This window comes from Tachypleus tridentatus, chromosome 4, assembly GCF_004210375.1.
Source record: "Tachypleus tridentatus isolate NWPU-2018 chromosome 4, ASM421037v1, whole genome shotgun sequence".
Classification (NCBI taxonomy): domain Eukaryota; kingdom Metazoa; phylum Arthropoda; class Merostomata; order Xiphosura; family Limulidae; genus Tachypleus; species Tachypleus tridentatus.
Genome location: NC_134828.1, coordinates 4,586,794 through 4,604,753, shown reverse-complemented (window position 1 = coordinate 4,604,753; position 17,960 = coordinate 4,586,794). Strand labels below are relative to the sequence as shown.

The 17,960-nt window shown below is 36.4% G+C and overlaps 1 pseudogene across 1 annotated transcript in view; it reads left to right on the top strand.

Annotated features, from left to right (window-relative positions):
- The window catches only part of LOC143248477 (multiple PDZ domain protein-like), a 115,410-nt pseudogene that overhangs the window by 46,175 nt on the left and 51,275 nt on the right, over window positions 1-17,960 (top strand). Inside the window, exons 6-8 of the transcript XR_013026998.1 lie at window positions 2,993-3,089; window positions 6,883-6,913; window positions 12,254-12,373. The product of XR_013026998.1 is annotated as a multiple PDZ domain protein-like (transcript). The remainder of the gene's footprint in view (window positions 1-2,992; window positions 3,090-6,882; window positions 6,914-12,253; window positions 12,374-17,960) is intronic.

Sequence of the window (17,960 nt, the reverse complement as noted above, 5' to 3'; positions counted from 1 at the left end):
GTAACTGGTGATGTCGTCCCACAAACACATTAATTTCATTTAATAGTTTCCCTTTATAATTTAGGTGTTTCTATATATATTTATCAATAAGTTGATGACATCTAATTTGTTTCGACCAGTATATATCAAACCATCCCAAAAGTAATGTCCAAAAATTTAATACAGAAAGTGTATCATCATTTCTTCTTTATATAAGGCTTTAATGACTAAAATATATAGCAGGACGTGTATAGAAATGTTCAGACAAATAATAGAAACTAACCCAACTCCACTTTTTCAGATCATTAATCAATTACACCCTTATAAAGATGGATGTGTCTGAGGAGCCCATTAGGCATATAATGCTTTATGAGTTTAAGAAAAGCAATAGTGCGGTAGAAACTACACAAAACATTCAAGGTATTTATGGTGCAGAGTCTCTAAATGAAAGAAAATGTCGAAGGTGGTTTCAGAAGTTCAGATCAGGTGACTACAGCTTAAGTGATGCGCCATGTTCGGGTCGTCCTGTTGAGTTTAATGATGACTTGTTACTGGCTGCACTTGATGAAGATTATGCTGTAACAGTTGAACTAGTACAGAAGTGTGATTTAACCCATTTAACAGTTCACTGTCATCTGCAAGAGCTTGGAAAGGTGTTAGAACTTGGAAAATGGGTCCCCCATGATTTGAGAGAAGCCAACCTTAGAGCAAGAGTGCACATTTGCACTTCTCTGCTCTATCTTGAACATAGCTCACCTTTATTGAGCAAGATAGTGACTGGAGATGAAAAATGGATATTTTATAAAAATGTTAAGTGCCGTAGACAATGACTCATTGCAGGTAAACTGGCTAAAGCACAGCCCGAAATGAACATCCACCCTAGGAAAGTCTTGCTAAACGTTTGGGAGATATTGTTGGTGTGATTCACTGTGAGTTGCTTTCATTCAATGTAATGATTTCATCAAACTTCTACTATCAACAGGTAGAGTGCTTGAATGTTGCACTGAAAGAAAGGAGCCATCCTTTGATCAGTCATAAAGGTGTTGTGTTAAATCAGGATAATGCATGGCCCCATACAGCAAGGATTACATCTGCAAAGACTGAAGAGCTAGACTGGTAAAAACTTCCACATCCTCCTTATTCTCCAGACCTTGCTACATCTGATTATCATCTATTCCAATGAAGATGTCAAAACTATTTTCTCTGTATTCTTTTCCTACAAACCCTATGAATTTTACAGAAGTGACATTCAGAAGCTTGTGAATCGTTGGCAGGAAGTAATGAATAATAATGGAACATACATTATTGATTAAGTAACATTAAAATCGCTTGAAATACTTTCTCTTTTTCTGAACCCAAAAATGGGACATTACTTATGGGATAGGCCCGGCATGGCCAAGCGTGTTAAGGCATGCGACTCGTAATCTGAGGGCCGCGGGTTCTGATCCCCGTCGTGCCAAACATGCTCGCCCTCCCAGCCGTGGTGGCGTTATAATGTGACGGTCAATCCCACTATTCATTGGTAAAAAAGTAGCCCAAGAGTTGGCGGTGGGTGGTGATGACTAGCTGCCTTCCCTCTAGTCTTACACTGCTAAATTAGGGACGGCTAGCACAGATAGCCATCGTGTAGCTTTGCGCGAAATTCAAAACAAACCTTTGAATCAATGGTCTGACATGTTCTGGTGGTATTGTGATGTTTTTAATTTATAATGTACTTGCTGAATCAAGGGCCTTACATGATTTAATGGTTAAAGTGCTCGACTGGTAATATGTGGGTCGAGAGTTCTAATTTTTTCATTGCAAGTCGTCGCATTTTAAGGTGTAGAATTGTTACAGCTAACAATTAATGACGGTCGATTCCCATTTTTCATTTGTAAAAGAGCAGTTAAGAACTGACGGTAGATGGCGTTGACTCTGTTTTCTGGTTTGTCATTTGAAAATTAAGAACGGCTAGCGCAAATAGCCCTAATATTTCTACGCGAGGCTCGAAAACAAACGTGACCTTTTTAGCATATGTATTTCATTACACGTCGTAATACAAGGCTTTTCAGGAATTATTTAAACGGGTTTCTTTAGTAGGAATTTGACACACAAACGAGTAAAGTTTTAACTGTAAATCTTATCTATCTGTAGAAACGTATCTGCAGTTTAATATATTTTGCAAGTAAGTGTTAAGAATATAGCTGACTATTCTTGGTTGTAATCGTGCTAAATAGATCCATCTTTTGTTGTGCGCAATGTAACCGTAACGTTTCTACCGTTTCACCTATTTCAGTAACCATGAAATACAAAACTGTAAACGAAACTGTTTGTTTTTCTTGTGAGTGAAAACGAAAGCAACCAATTTACTAATTTCGTTTATAGAAGTTTAAAAAGATACGAAAAACTGGCTGTTTTATGAAATGTTTATGAATGGATAACATGAACCAGGTTTTCTTTAAACGTTAATGTCCTCTTCGACATTGTGCAATCTACAGATCTTTTTAAGCTGCCATGAATTATCCATTCTGTTTTCGTAAAACAACAAACAAACAATGACAAATCTTATAAAATGCAGGCCAGGTCTAAGTGGAATTTTATCATTCGCAACTGCAGAGGACTCCAGCGACAGACAGTAGTTAATTTCACATAAGATGTGTAGTTCGTTGTCTTCCGATAGAACAGCGGTAAGTTTACAGACTTACAACATTGAAGTCCAGGGTTCTATTGTCTGAGGTGAAGACAGCGGATAATCCCGTATGGTTTGACTCTAAAATAAACAAACGCAATTCAATATTGTATACAAAATAAAGATCGGATGTTTATTCGTTAGATATAGCGAGATCTCAGCAGTATTATAAAAATAATAAAAGATTCGACAAGGGAAGGTGAAGTTAAATTTTGTGGAAGCGGCTCAAGCCATCCCTAATGAAATGCATGAAAAATGAAGCAAGCTTTCAGGTATGACACAAATCTGTAACTTATTTAGGTGCCAAGTTAGTTTAAAATTCATTGAACGAATATCCCATTTCAGTGCTAACCTCGTCCGATATTCCTCGCAAGTTCATCATGGTGGAACTACGAAAAACCAGTGTGAAAGACAAATTAGGCATGAGTTTCATCCAAAGGACGTAAGTGCAATAATGAAGTTTAATTATCAGTTTTATAAATTAAATACGCACATCAGCTTCATCATATTGCACGTGATGTTTAACTATCTTAAGCTCGTGACTGAGGTTTCAATGTTACTGTTTTTGTCAGTTCCTAATTCTTTTAATATATTGAGCCTTTCTTCGCAAGAAAAACAGAAAAATTCATGTCGTTAATTTTAAAATTTAGGAACAACATAAGAGCTTTATCAAAGACACGTGTATCTATCTACCTATCTATATATACATATATACACACACACATAAAAACCCGATTGTTAATATATATACAAACACTTAATGTTCTTCTTCATCATCTTCATCTGTTAGATTAATGGTGTGTTCTTCATCATACCAACGTAGCTCCTTGGTATGAGTATCGAAGTGACTATCAAATTGTGTTACATAACGGAGTTTCTTGGTATGAGTATCGAAGTGACTATCAAATTGTGTTACATAACGGAGTTTCTTGGTATGAGTATCGAAGGGACTATCAAATTATGTTACATAACGGAGTTTCTTGGTATGAGTATCGAAGTGACTATCAAATTATGTTACATAACGGAGTTCCTTGGTATGAGGATCGAAGTGACTATCAAATTGTGTTACATAACGGAGTTTCTTGGTATGAGTATCGAAGTTACTATCAAATTGTGTTACATAACGGAGTTTCTTGGTATGAGTATCGAAGGGACTATCAAATTATGTTACATAACGGAGTTTCTTGGTATGAGTATCGAAGTGACTATCAAATTATGTTACATAACGGAGTTCCTTGGTATGAGTATCGAAGTGACTATCAAATTGTGTTACATAACGGAGCTCCTTGGTATGAGTATTGAAGTTACTATCAAATTGTGTTACATAACGGAGCTCCTTGGAATGAGTATCGAAGTTACTATCAAATTGTGTTACATAACGGAGTTTCTTGGTATGAGTATCGAAGTTACTATCAAATTGTGTTACATAACGGAGTTTCTTGGTATAAGTATCGAAGTTACTATCAAATTGTGTTGCATAATGGAGCTCCTTGGAATGAGTATCGAAGTTACTATCAAATTGTGTTACATAACGGAGCTCCTTGGTATGAGTATCGAAGTGACTATCAAATTGTGTTGCATAACGGAGGTCCTTGGTATGAGTATCGAAGTGACTATCAAATTGTGTTACATAACGGAGCTCCTTGGTGTGTTCATCTTCATCTGTTAGATTAATGGTGTGTTCATCTTCATCTGTTAGATTAATGGTGTGTTCATCTTCATCATCTTCATCTGTTAGGTTAATGGTGTGTTCTTCTTCATCATCTTCATCTGTTAGGTTAATTGTGTGTTCATCTTAAACATCTTCATCTGTTAGGTAAATGGTCTGTTCTTCTTCTTCATCTTCATCTGTGAGGTTAATGGTGTGTTCATCTTCATCATCTTCATCTGTTAGATTAATGGTGTGTTCTTCTTCATCAACTTCATCTGTTAAGTTAATGGTGTGTTCTTCTTCATCATCTTCATCTGTTAGGTTAATTGTGTGTTCATCTTAAACATCTTCATCTGTTAGGTAAATGGTCTGTCCTTCTTCTTCATCTTCATCTGTGAGGTTAATGGTGTGTTCATCTTCATCATCTTCATCTGTTAGATTAATGGTGTGTTCATCTTCATCATCTTCATCTGTTAGGTTAATGGTGTGTTCTTCTTCATCATCTTCATCTGTTAGGTTAATTGTGTGTTCATCTTAAACATCTTCATCTGTTAGGTAAATGGTCTGTTCTTCTTCTTCATCTTCATCTGTGAGGTTAATGGTGTGTTCATCTTCATCATCTTCATCTGTTAGATTAATGGTGTGTTCTTCTTCATCAACTTCATCTGTTAAGTTAATGGTGTGTTCTTCTTCATCATCTTCATCTGTTAGGTTAATTGTGTGTTCATCTTAAACATCTTCATCTGTTAGGTAAATGGTCTGTCCTTCTTCTTCATCTTCATCTGTGAGGTTAATGGTGTGTTCATCTTCATCATCTTCATCTGTTAGATTAATGGTGTGTTCTTCTTCATCAACTTCATCTGTTAAGTTAATGGTGTGTTCTTCTTCATCATCTTCATCTGTTAGATTAATGGTGTGTTCTTCATCATCTTCATCTGTTAGGTTTATGATGTGTTGATCTTTATCTGTTAGATTAATGGTGTGTTCTTCATCATCTTCATTTGTTAGGTTAATTGTGTGTTCTTTTTCATCATCTTCATCTGTTAGGTTAATGGTGTGTTCATTTTCATCATCTTCATCTGTGAGGTTAATGGTGTGTTCTTCTTCATCATCTTCATCTGTTAGGTTAATGGTGTTTTCTTCTTCATCAACTTCATCTGATAGATTAATGGTGTTTTCTTCTTCATCAACTTCACCTGTTAGGCTTATGGTGTGTTCTTCTTCATCATCTTCATCTGTTAGGTTAATGGTGTTTTCTTCTTCATCAACTTCACCTGTTAGGCTTATGGTGTGTTCTTCTTCATCATCTTCATCTGTTAGATTAATGATGTTTTCTTCTTCATCAACTTCACCTGTTAGGTTAATGGCGTGTTCTTCTTCATCATCTTCATCTGTTAGATTAATGGTGTGTTCATCTTCATCTGTTAGATTAATGGTGTGTTCATCTTCATCTGTTAGATTAATGGTGTGTTCTTCATCATCATCTTCATCTGTTAGATTAATGGTGTGTTCTTCATCATCTTCATCTGTTAGATTAATGGTGTGTTCATCTTCATCTGTTAGATTAATGGTGTGTTCTTCATCATCTTCATCTGTTAGGTTAATGGTGTGTTCTTCTTCATCATCTTCATCTGTTAGATTAATGGTGTGTTCTTCATCATCTTCATCTGTTAGATTAATGGTGTGTTCATCTTCATCATCTTCATCTGTTAGATTAATGGTGTGTTCTTCTTCATCATCTTCATCTGTTAGGTTAATTGTGTGTTCATCTTAAACATCTTCATGTGTTAGGTTAATGGTGTGTTCATCTTCACCATCTTCATCTGTTAGGTTAATGGTGTGTTCTTTTTCATCATCTTCATCTGTTAGATTAATGGTGTGCTCATCTTCATCATCTTCATCTGTTAGATTAATGGTGTGTTCTTCTTCATCATCTTCATCTGTTAGGTTAAAGGTCTGTTCTTCTTCTTCATCTTCATCTGTGAGGTTAATGGTGTGTTCATCTTCATCTGTTAGATTAATGGTGTGTTCTTCTTCATCAACTTCATCTGTTAGGTTAATGGTGTGTTCTTCTTCATCATCTTCATCTGTTAGATTAATGGTGTGTTCTTCATCATCTTCATCTGTTAGGTTTATGGTGTGTTCATCTTCATCTGTTAGATTAATGGTGTGTTCTTCTTCATCATCTTCATCTGTTAGGTTAATGGTGTGTTCTTCTTCATCATCTTCATGTGTTAGGTTAATGGTGTGTTCTTCATCATCTTCATCTGTTAGATTAATGGTGTGTTCTTCTTCATCATCTTCATCTGTTAGGTTAATGGTGTGTTCTTCTTCATCATCTTCATGTGTTAGGTTAATGGTGTGTTCTTCATCATCTTCATCTGTTAGATTCATGGTGTGTTCTTCTTCATCAACTTCATGTGTTAGGTTAATGGTGTGTTGTTCATCATTAACTTCATGTGTTAGATTAATGGTGTGTTCTTCTTCATCATCTTCATCTGTTAGATTAATGGTGTGTTCTTCTTCATCATCTTCATCTGTTAGATTAATGATGTTTTGTTAATCAGTTCAATTTATTTTTCAGTAATGGAAGAGGAGTTTTCATCACATACGTTGTAAGTAGTGATATTTTGTTAACCACAAAGAATCTTTACGATATTCTACCTGAAATATAACCCCTGCGCTGTGTCCTAGAATATCTGAACATATATTAAGAATGTTGTTTTTCCTTATAAGTGAACTGGGCGTGGCTTTGTCGTTAAAGTGCTCTTTAGGAAAAGACATTCAGTTATATTTTCAAAATTAATTATTAAATAGTTAATTTACATTGTTATTTTGATGGTTAAATAAAAACTTTGACGGTGTCATCATGAGTTAGTGATGTGTGGAATTTCATTTTTTATACTTTTCTTTTCAACTGGTTTGCTGTCGTTAAGGGCAAACTGCACTATCTGTTCTATGCTTCTTACTGGTGTATATCAAACCTGATTTGTAATGTAATATTTTCAGTTAGTGGGATGCACCTCGAATAAGCGTTGTTGTTTGTTTATTACTTTATGTGTTATTTCTTTATTTTCATATATTTGATTTATTCTAGTTAAATGTATTAATTATTTACAGTATATATCATTTAGTGGTTTAATTGAGTTAAAGAATAATATTTTTATTTTGGTGGTTGAACATATTTATAACCAAGGAATGATGTTCCACGCACCTCCTGTGTAAGATGTATATATATATTTGACATTATGACAGCTTCCTAGATTTAATCATATTTGAAATAGTAAAGGAATTCGTATTTTCTGTAAACACCCGTTTCAATACATAATCACTTTAGTTTGCCACTTCTTTTCCAAAGAGCGACTTCATGTTGCTTGCCGTGAGCTAGTTATTCGCATTATAAATTTGTTTCACTGCTGTCACAACATATTAACGTTTCGTATTTACCCAATTTTGACACAAGATCAGAGACAGTAGCTAGTAATGTGAATGTTCGTAAGTTTTTATTTAATTTTATACAATAAGCTATCTTCGTTGTGCGTACCGTAGGGATCAACTTCCGAATTATAATAATTACACTATATAACACAAATCTTGTTCCTGGATATTATATGTTATTTCTTAATTGCTTACGTTGTAGAAATACAGAAAATGGCCATTATTCCCTTCAAACTTTGTTTGTGTGACGTGAATAACGAAATTTAGAAATTAACCTATTTTCTATGTAAAAACAGGCAAATTTGCACATTTTCATTTACATAAGGTCTGAATAAAACAACATATGAATCAAGATTTACATGTATTTATACTAAAGTTATACAAAAGTGTTTAGAAGTGAGTAGTTTTTTGGGATTTGCGACTGTAATGTAAATCACTTTTACGTATCGGCCCCAAATATAGTCTCCCATCATGTTTTCGTTATAAGCTCACAGGTCACAAAAGCAAAGTTTGAAGAGAAAAATAGGTCTTTTCCATTTGCTTTAGGTATAAGCAGTTGGGAAATAACACTTTCTGTCCAGGAACAAGAAAAAGTAAACATTTTGTTACATAGTTATAATCAGTAAGCCAGTAAGTACTGTTACAATCAGAAAACCAGATGCACACGTATTCTCCTACACGCTGTAGATAGGTAGCTTTTCAAAATCAGTGATGTTTTTCAATGTTTGATAAATAGAAACATTTTATTAACCGATTAGTGAGTGGTCTTTCTTTGAACATTGGTCACAAGTTTTGCCTTCTTTACTTCCATAATACTGGGGCAGAACTTTAATGGGAGACATTGCGTTTTTTTGATGTTTACGTTTTTAAATTAACACCGTTCAGAGATTTCGAACAGCACGTACTTTGAGTATTCACATAAACGAATACGTCAAACACATTCTAGAAACCATTTATTCTTAATAATAAAGTAGGTTTACATCACTGTTCCCTGTGAAAATTACTTTATTGACGTGACAGCTCAGCTCTGTTGGAGTCAAGACGGTTGTGAATTAGTGTTGTGTGTACGTCATTCGACGTGATGTAATATTATAAACAATGTTGCTAAAATTCTCTTTACAAATATATAGACAGTCCCTAATTAACTGTAAGTATGATTTGTCAGTACTTCATTTTTAACAATAGAAGTACATAAAACCTTGGGAATATTTCTGTAACTAAATCACAGCATCAAGGGCAGAATTCTTGATTCATTCCACTTCTGACCTTAAAAACCTTTTTGACGTCATCACTTTGATCATGTGAATCTGTCATCACTACTAAATCAAAACAGTAAAGTACTGACTTTTTCAAGATGATTGGATACTTACATTACAATATATATACTGTATCAAGAAAGGACGATTTGTTACTGACTGGAACACAAGGTGATTGGATACTTACATTACAATATATATACTGTATCAAGAAAGGACGATTTGTTACTGACTGGAACACAAGGTGATTGGATACTTACATTACAATATATATACTGTATCAAGAAAGGACGATTTGTTACTGACTGGAACACAAGGTGATTGGATACTTACATTACAATATATATACTGTATCAAGAAAGGACGATTTGTTACTGACTGGAACACAAGGTGATTGGATACTTACATTACAATATATATACTGTATCAAGAAAGGACGATTTGTTACTGACTAGAACATAAGGTGATTCGATACTTACATTACAATATATATACTGTATCAAGAAAGGACGATTTGTTACTGACTGGAACACAAGGTGATTGGATACTTACATTACAATATATATACTGTATCAAGAAAGGACGATTTGTTACTGACTGGAACACAAGATGATTGGATACTTACATTACAATATATATACTGTATCATGAAAGGACGATTTGTTACTGACTGGAACACAAGGTGATTGGATACTTACATTACAATATTATATACTGTATCATGAAAGGACGATTTGTTACTGACTGGAACACAAGGTGATTGGATACTTACATTACAATATTATATTCTATATTATAAAACATACCATCAAGAAAGGACGATTCGTTACTGACTAGAACATACGATGATTGGAAACTTACATTACAATATTATATTCTATATTATAAAACATACCATCTGGAAAGGACGATTTCTTACTGACTAGAACATAAGATGATTGGACACTTACATTACAATATTATATACTGTATTATAAACATACCGTCAAGAAAGGACGATTTGTTACTGACGAGAACATAAGATGATTGGATACTTGCATTACAATAACGTATACTGTATTATAAAACATACAATCAAGAAAGGACGATTTGTTACTGACTAGAACATAAGATGATTGGATACTTACATTACAATAGTATATACTGTATTATAAAACACACCGTCAAGAAAGGACGATTTGTTACTGACTAGAACATACGATGATTGGATACTTACATTACAATATATATACTGTATCAAGAAAGGACGATTTGTTACTGACTGGAACACAAGGTGATTGGATACTTACATTACAATATATATACTGTATCAAGAAAGGACGATTTGTTACTGACTGGAACACAAGATGATTGGATACTTACATTACAATATATATACTGTATCAAGAAAGGACGATTTGTTACTGACTGGAACACAAGGTGATTGGATACTTACATTACAATATTATATACTGTATTATAAAACATACCATCAAGAAAGGACGATTTGTTACTGACTAGAACATACGATGATTGGATACTTACATTACAATATTATATTCTATATTATAAAACATACCATCTGGAAAGGACGATTTGTTACTGACTAGAACATAAGATGATTGGACACTTACATTACAATATTATATACTGTATTATAAACATACCGTCAAGAAAGGACGATTTGTTACTGACGAGAACATAAGATGATTGGATACTTGCATTACAATAAAGTATACTGTATTATAAAACATACAATCAAGAAAGGACGATTTGTTACTGACTAGAACATAAGATGATTGGACACTTACATTACAATATTATATACTGTATTATAAACATACCGTCAAGAAAGGACGATTTGTTACTGACTAGAACATAAGATGATTGGATACTTACATTACAATATTATATACTGTATTATAAACATACCGTCAAGAAAGGACGATTTGTTACCGACTGGAACACAAGATGATTGGATACTTACATTACAATATTATATACTGTGTTATAAACATACCCTGAAGATAGGACGATTTGTTACTGAATGGAACACAAAATGATCGGATACTTACATTACAATATTATATACTGTATTATAAACATACCGTCAAGAAAGGACGATTTGTTACTGACTAGAACATAAGATGATTGGATACTTACATTACAATATTATATACTGTGTTATAAACATACCCTGAAGATAGGACGATTTGTTACTGAATGGAACACAAAATGATTGGATACTTGCATTACAATAACGTAAACTGTATTATAAACATACCGTCAAGAAAGGACGATTTGTTACTGACTAGAACATAAGATGATTGGATACTTACATTACAATATTATATACTGTATTATAAACATACCGTCAAAAAAGGACGATTTGTTACCGACTGGAACACAAGATGATTGGATACTTACATTACAATATTATATACTGTGTTATAAACATACCCTGAAGATAGGACGATTTGTTACTGAATGGAACACAAAATGATCGGATACTTACATTACAATATTATATACTATTTTATAAAACATACCGTCAAGAAAGAACGATTTGTTACTGACTGGTACACAAGGTGATTGGACATGCACTCTAAAAATCTACTCTGTGTGTTAAGATATGTCTAATATCGCATTTAGTTACTGATGAATCATGTGATTATGATGAGTCTTTTTAGGTATGGTTTTGATTATTTTGAAGTGAAAATAGCGGTGTGTTTAATCTTTTGATTAAAGTTGTTACAGAACAGAAATAGCGAGTTTTGTGAGTCGACGTGAAAAGTACAAGTTTTGACAGTAAAATGTTTATATTTATTTTTACGTCTAAACCAATTATAAAAATATTCCATTCTTTTAAAGGGTTCTATTTTGTTTGTCGTAAGCTTTTTAACAACATATGTACTACGAGTTAGCCGCGGGAGATAAGCCATAAAGTTTTACTGTTGTCATGATACTTGTTGGAGGTCTGTTTAAATATTAAGTACGTAAATATATTCTAGAAACATATCACTCGCTGCAGTTTACAGAAGTAAAGAACTAAATATTCGTCTGATTAATTTGCTTGTGTGTTGTTTTTATTCAAAATGTAAACATTCCAGCCAACTGTATATTGAGACAGATGTTTCATATCAGTAACAATACAGAGTCTTAGATCTGTACTACGAGTCGACATATTTAATTACCTATAGAAGACAATTCAAGCAACTAATTTCGGTTCAAACTGAGAAAGAAGCAAATAAATGTTTGTTGATAATTCTCATCGTATCCTAGCAACCAGGAAGTATTGCCGCCCAACATGGTCAAAGAATTATGCAGGGAGATGAGATTCTGGAAGTTAACGGACAGAACGTGAGAGACAGGAACCAGAAGGACATGGCCGAACTTTTGTTGGTAAAATTTGTTTGTTTGACGTACTAACTTACTTTCTCACTGCCAGAAGTCAGCCTACTAATTAATGTATATATTTACTAACATATCATCCATTTACTTTCCGTTAAGAACTTGTAATGTTTCCAAAACTCGAATACTTTGAAATGTTTCATTTTTTTTCCAGAGTTTAAAGTCTCGTTTGAAAACATCCATTGATTCTCAGTAAAGTTAGTATTTATTGTCATTTTCTGTTTGTTTATTTCTAATAGTATTGACCAAAGAAAATATGGGGTATGGGGTTAAACCTTGTTTGTGTTGTTAAACTTTTATAAATTGTCTGTTTGTAAAACAATTCACTAGAGGTCGACAGTTCTGAATAAGTATGTTAAAACACTTTAATATATAACCCGTTGAAACAGTTGTAGTAGTAGGTGACATCCACGAGCGCAGTAACCAATACCGCCACAGATATTAATAGATCCACCCTCTCAAGGAAATGTCAAGAGATTTAAAGTTAGATTTACGTCATTATTTGACAAACGTGTGTTTTTTAATGTTTCCTAAACAGGCTGTTGTTATCGATAGGGTTAAAATTAAATTGATTTCGTTCAATGACACCTTCGTTCAGAGTGTATTTTATTTTGTGGCGACTATATTAAAGTAGTTCATGTGAATAAACATCAAATATTTGGAGTTTATATCTGTTCTCAATGTCTGATAACTGTTTTAACAACGTCTCTATCGGCTCTGTTTACGACTGGTATAGTCAAAGCTGTCGCGGTAATAATTGGTTTTGAGAGCATGGGTTACTGGTGTTTATCATGGTATTTTATATATATATATATATTTAGTGAAATTAAACAATTTATATCTAAATGAAGTTAAATGAATAAACAAAATCATGAGGAAGGACTGCGTTACAAACAGTAAATCACACCCTCTGATTAATTATAGCCATAAATTTTCGTATCAGTATAAAATTAATACCTAATGGATTTAATTTTTAAAAATTTAGATAAAATTATTAAATTATTCTATAATACATACAAAGAAAATAAAATCAGATAATTTATATTAAAAATTATTAAAAATGTTTAGTTAAAAATAAGTTCATCTAAGAACTTGGCACTACTTTATGCGGATGTACACCTTGAGCCGCATATAAATGAACGACGGTCACAGTAACCTATCACTTTGGGCGAAGAGAACGACTTTTCTGAGCGTCCTCAATTGCTCTGCATCTCGTCTTGTGATCCAAAGTGTTAAATACCTGACACGAATTTTGTTTTATTTAAATTATCACTTTACTGATGATGTATTAAGTAGTGCCTCTCTATAGGTAACTGTGCATGTTCTCCACCGTGTAATTTATAGTTCAAGTTTTTAGTTATTGGGTTTGTTCGTGTGTTATTATTTTCCATTATTGTCTAGATTTTGTTATTTGTAGTCGTGTGTTTTTTGTTGTAATACTTTTCGGCCGTGACACATCTCACGAGTTAGTATTTTAACGTATTTTAATGCAGAGTTTTCCTTCCAGGTTGTCCGGCATGGTTGCGGCCATCCGGCCCTATTCCGTTCGGTCGCGGTCGATTCGTTTTGTGGTCCCCGCGGACTCGCTGCCATCAGCGGTTATTGACGCTGTGTGTTGCCAACTTGGAGGTAATGTCCTCGAATGTTTACAACACTTTCGTCACTGTCTATCCTCGCCGTTGTTAAAAACTGTTGACCGTAGGTGACTTTACCTTTAACAGGACCTCCAACCCTGTTGAACCGGCGGGACAAAAGATTATGTGGTTCCTCGCCCCATAAACTACCCCAGACTCAGTTGCATTAGGACTGCTACAGTATGGGGAGATTCAAACAATTGAACACGAGTGCTACCAGACTCACCCTGGGGTGAGTACTGGAAACAGGAGGGTGTGCTTTAACATGAAACATCCTGTGCCATGAAACATCCTGTGCCAAACATTCTCAAGATCAATGACTTTACTGTCATGGTGAACTACATGATAAAAAGACTCGGCACGCTGGTGACTATTGTGTGATAAAGTGTCTCGTATGTAGACACTTTATGTAGGATCACGCGTTTTAGCTGTGCCCAAGGCGAGTGACCTCATATGCTTCGAAGGTCGTGGGACACAAACCGCTAGAGCGGCCGCTTTCCACATGATTCTCGGCATCGGCGGGGAGGAGGGCTGGTGTCTCTTTGCCGGTCCGAGAGGGAGTGGAGCCTATGAGGAAGTTCAGGCTTCTTCCCTGGCCAGCAAGGAGTCAGACATGTGTGGGATTCGGGGCTTTTTACCTGATCGGGAGAGGGTTGGAGCGTCTGAACAGGCCCCCTTGTCTGGTCATGGGGTAGTTGGGGCCTCTGAGGAAGATCAGGCCCCCTTGTCAGGTCGTAGGGAGGTTTGGGTCCCCTGTTAGGTCATGAAGAGATAGGGGCCTCTGAGGAGGCTCGAACATCTTTGTAGGTTCAGTAGGAGGCCTGGGCCTCCTCTTTGGTTAGAGTGGAAGGCTCCATTCTGATGCTACCCATGCCATCCTTATTTTTATGTGGTGTACCCCCCAGCAATCTCTTCCTCTTCGAAGTTTGCTGGGTTCATTGGGGGAGGCAGAGGACACTGTTTTGAGACACGCCCTCAATCTCCTGGACATACAACGGTAATGCAGTAGTTATCCCTATTGGATGACCACCCTGTAGTTCCTGTTATTGAACAGACAAGTCTTAAGAGAGTACATGACCCTTCGCTAACACCAAAGCAGTAAGTCGATCCTTCCACAGCTTTTGATGGGTTTATCCTGCTATCCACAGAATGTGTATCCATGGAAAACAGTTCAATGCATTTTCTCTCTTCAACCACTTTCGGGTTGATGAAATATTTATGCAGGAGACCCATTTTGCGTCTAGAAGGGATCACTTCTCCTTTGTAAATCATTTTCCTGTTCCTGCTTTCTGATCCTTTGGTTCAAAAATGCACGAAGTGTAGGAATTCTCCTGAATCCAAACTTCTCAGGAAGTATCCTCGCATCACAAAGTGATGATGAAGGGCGGGTTGTGCACGTTAATGTCATCTCTTTGGGTCGTAAAGACCAGCTTGTTAATGTCCATGCACCTTTCCAGGGGAGGGAGTTGAAGATGTTCTTTTCTTTCTTTGGACAGGTTCTTGATAATGCAAGCCAATATTGTCCTTGGTGGGGATTTCAACTGTGTGTTGGATCCCCACATCAATAAGATTGGGGGAGATCCCCTTTCTGGTGATCAGCGTGCACAGCCTCTGCATTCAGTGTTGCCAAACTTCGACTTCCACGATGTCTGGCGTGCAGTTTACGGGGATGCTTTTGTTACCACTTGAACTGGTCAGGGCGTATCTTGTAGCCTGAACCATTTCTGTATGACAGCTAGCCTGAAGTTGAATGAGCTAGAGCTGCGGTCTATTGGGTTGGTGATGTTTCGTTTCACGTATGACCATCAAGCCTTTTCACCTCATTCCAGGATTTTACCCTGTTTTTTGGGGTCCTGGAGTGTGGAAACTCAATGTCTCTCTACTCCCTGAGGACGAGGTGGGGAATGGATTAATAACCTTTGTCCAGGCCTCTGTTCTGTGAGACCTGGTTAGTGGCTTCAGGGAAGCCTGTGCCTTCTTGCTGAAGCAAGCAGGCATGCAGTATTCAAGAACTCACAATCTTGCTCTGCGTAGTAAGCAGTACACCTTAATGGCGTTGCTTATGAGCAGACCAATGGACCAGAGGATACTTGTGGACATTGACATGCTCAAAAAGGACGTAGACATGGAATATGCCAAATTATTCTGAGGTGCGAGCATTTCTAGTCTGATGAAGTTGCTTAATCCCATAAATGTTACTATGATTCCACTCTGTAAGGCACAGGAGAAGTCTTAATATAAGCACATCTCCAATCTGTTGAGAGACAATGGTCAGGTATTCTCAGACATTACTGACATCCTCAACACGTGCCTCAAGTACTATAGCTGACTATATTCGGCTTCGACTGTGGGTGAGGATATTTGGCGATACATCATTCAGTTCTTGCCAACCCTCAATCCATCACGGTCTGACGACGTTTTGAAACCCATTACACTAAGTGAATTTTGGGTGGCTATCTGGTAAGTGTCTGGGACTGGATGGCTTACCAGTGGAATTCTATCACCATGTATGGCATATTACTGGGCCTCTTTTTATTAGACTTTTTTAACTACTGTCTGACCCGTGGGTCCATGCCTTCGGGTACGCTGGATAAATTAATTATGTTAATCTGTAAGGATCTCTCCCAGTCCAAAGATATGACATACCATATCACTCTTGAGTGTGGATGGAAAGATTATTTCTGAAACCCTGTATACCCCATTTCAGTGTTGTCATGCCGTCTTGTCCTTGACATTGAAATGTGTGAGGAAGAAGTATCCATCAAAACCTGGTACTTCTATATGACCTGTTCCATTACATCACGGACAAGAGCATTCCTAAAATTTTTGTGTCACTCAATCAGAGTAAGGCCTTTGATTGAGTTTCCACAAATATTAGCGGTACGTTCTGGAGAGGTTTGGTTTTTACTCCAGCTTATGTACGAACTTTCTATACGTCTTCTTCGAGCATGTTCTTAGTGAATGGATACTTGACGCCCAGTTTAACAACTGTCAGGGTGTTCGTCAAGAATGTCCATTATCGCCATCTCTTTATGTGTTAGTGATAGTACCTGCTCTCTCATCTGTATCACTAGGTTTCAATGTGTGGCCTTCGTTTCCCAGGTAGGGCATCCATCAAGTATGTAAGTTATGCAGATGATATGAACTGATTTCTAGAAAACCAAACATATCTGGGTTCAACAAGGATGATTGTTAACAAGTACTCTCAGGGCAGTGCAGCTCAGCTCAACTACACTAAGTCTAGGGCTCAGGAGTTGGGCAAGTGGGCCTCATCTGCAGACACTCCATTTGATTTGGCATGGGCTTCCTCTCCAGTCAAGTGTTTTGGGATTCCCTTCATTGCGAGTCCTGAGGCTGCCTGTGGGAAGATGGTATAACGTGTCAGTTTGGCAGTTCAAGATTATTGTTACAGCCCTGCTAACTTGTTTGACAGAAGCGATGAAGAGGAGGCTTCTCCACTTATTATGGTATCTTGGCGAGATTCTTCCTCTGTACGACTGCTGTGAGCGAGCTGTTGAGTGACATGTCTGTGGAGTGGTAAGACTGAGACAGTGTCTCGGTTGTCTTTAGTTAAGCCACCCTTCATGAGAGGAGTGGACGTCCCATATGTCTGGACCGAGTGCCTTTCTTGTCCACCACTATATGCTGTCTCTCTTGGGAGGATCATCCCTGTAGCCAACTGGCTCATATCCTGATTAGTTCAGACATTTTTTTGAATAAACCAATGTGTTTTAATTCTCCCACTTGGTATGCTGACGCTCTTGCAGCGACCAGACTTTGTCACGCTATGCCACGTGATATTCCGTCTGCTTGCTCCGGACTGTATTCACAGGATAGAGCAACACCACCCCGCTCTTCCATGGAACGTTGTGCCATGTTGATATTTACATTCAGGGTTTCATGACATTTTACCAGTAAGAGAACGATTATACCTGTCCAGTATC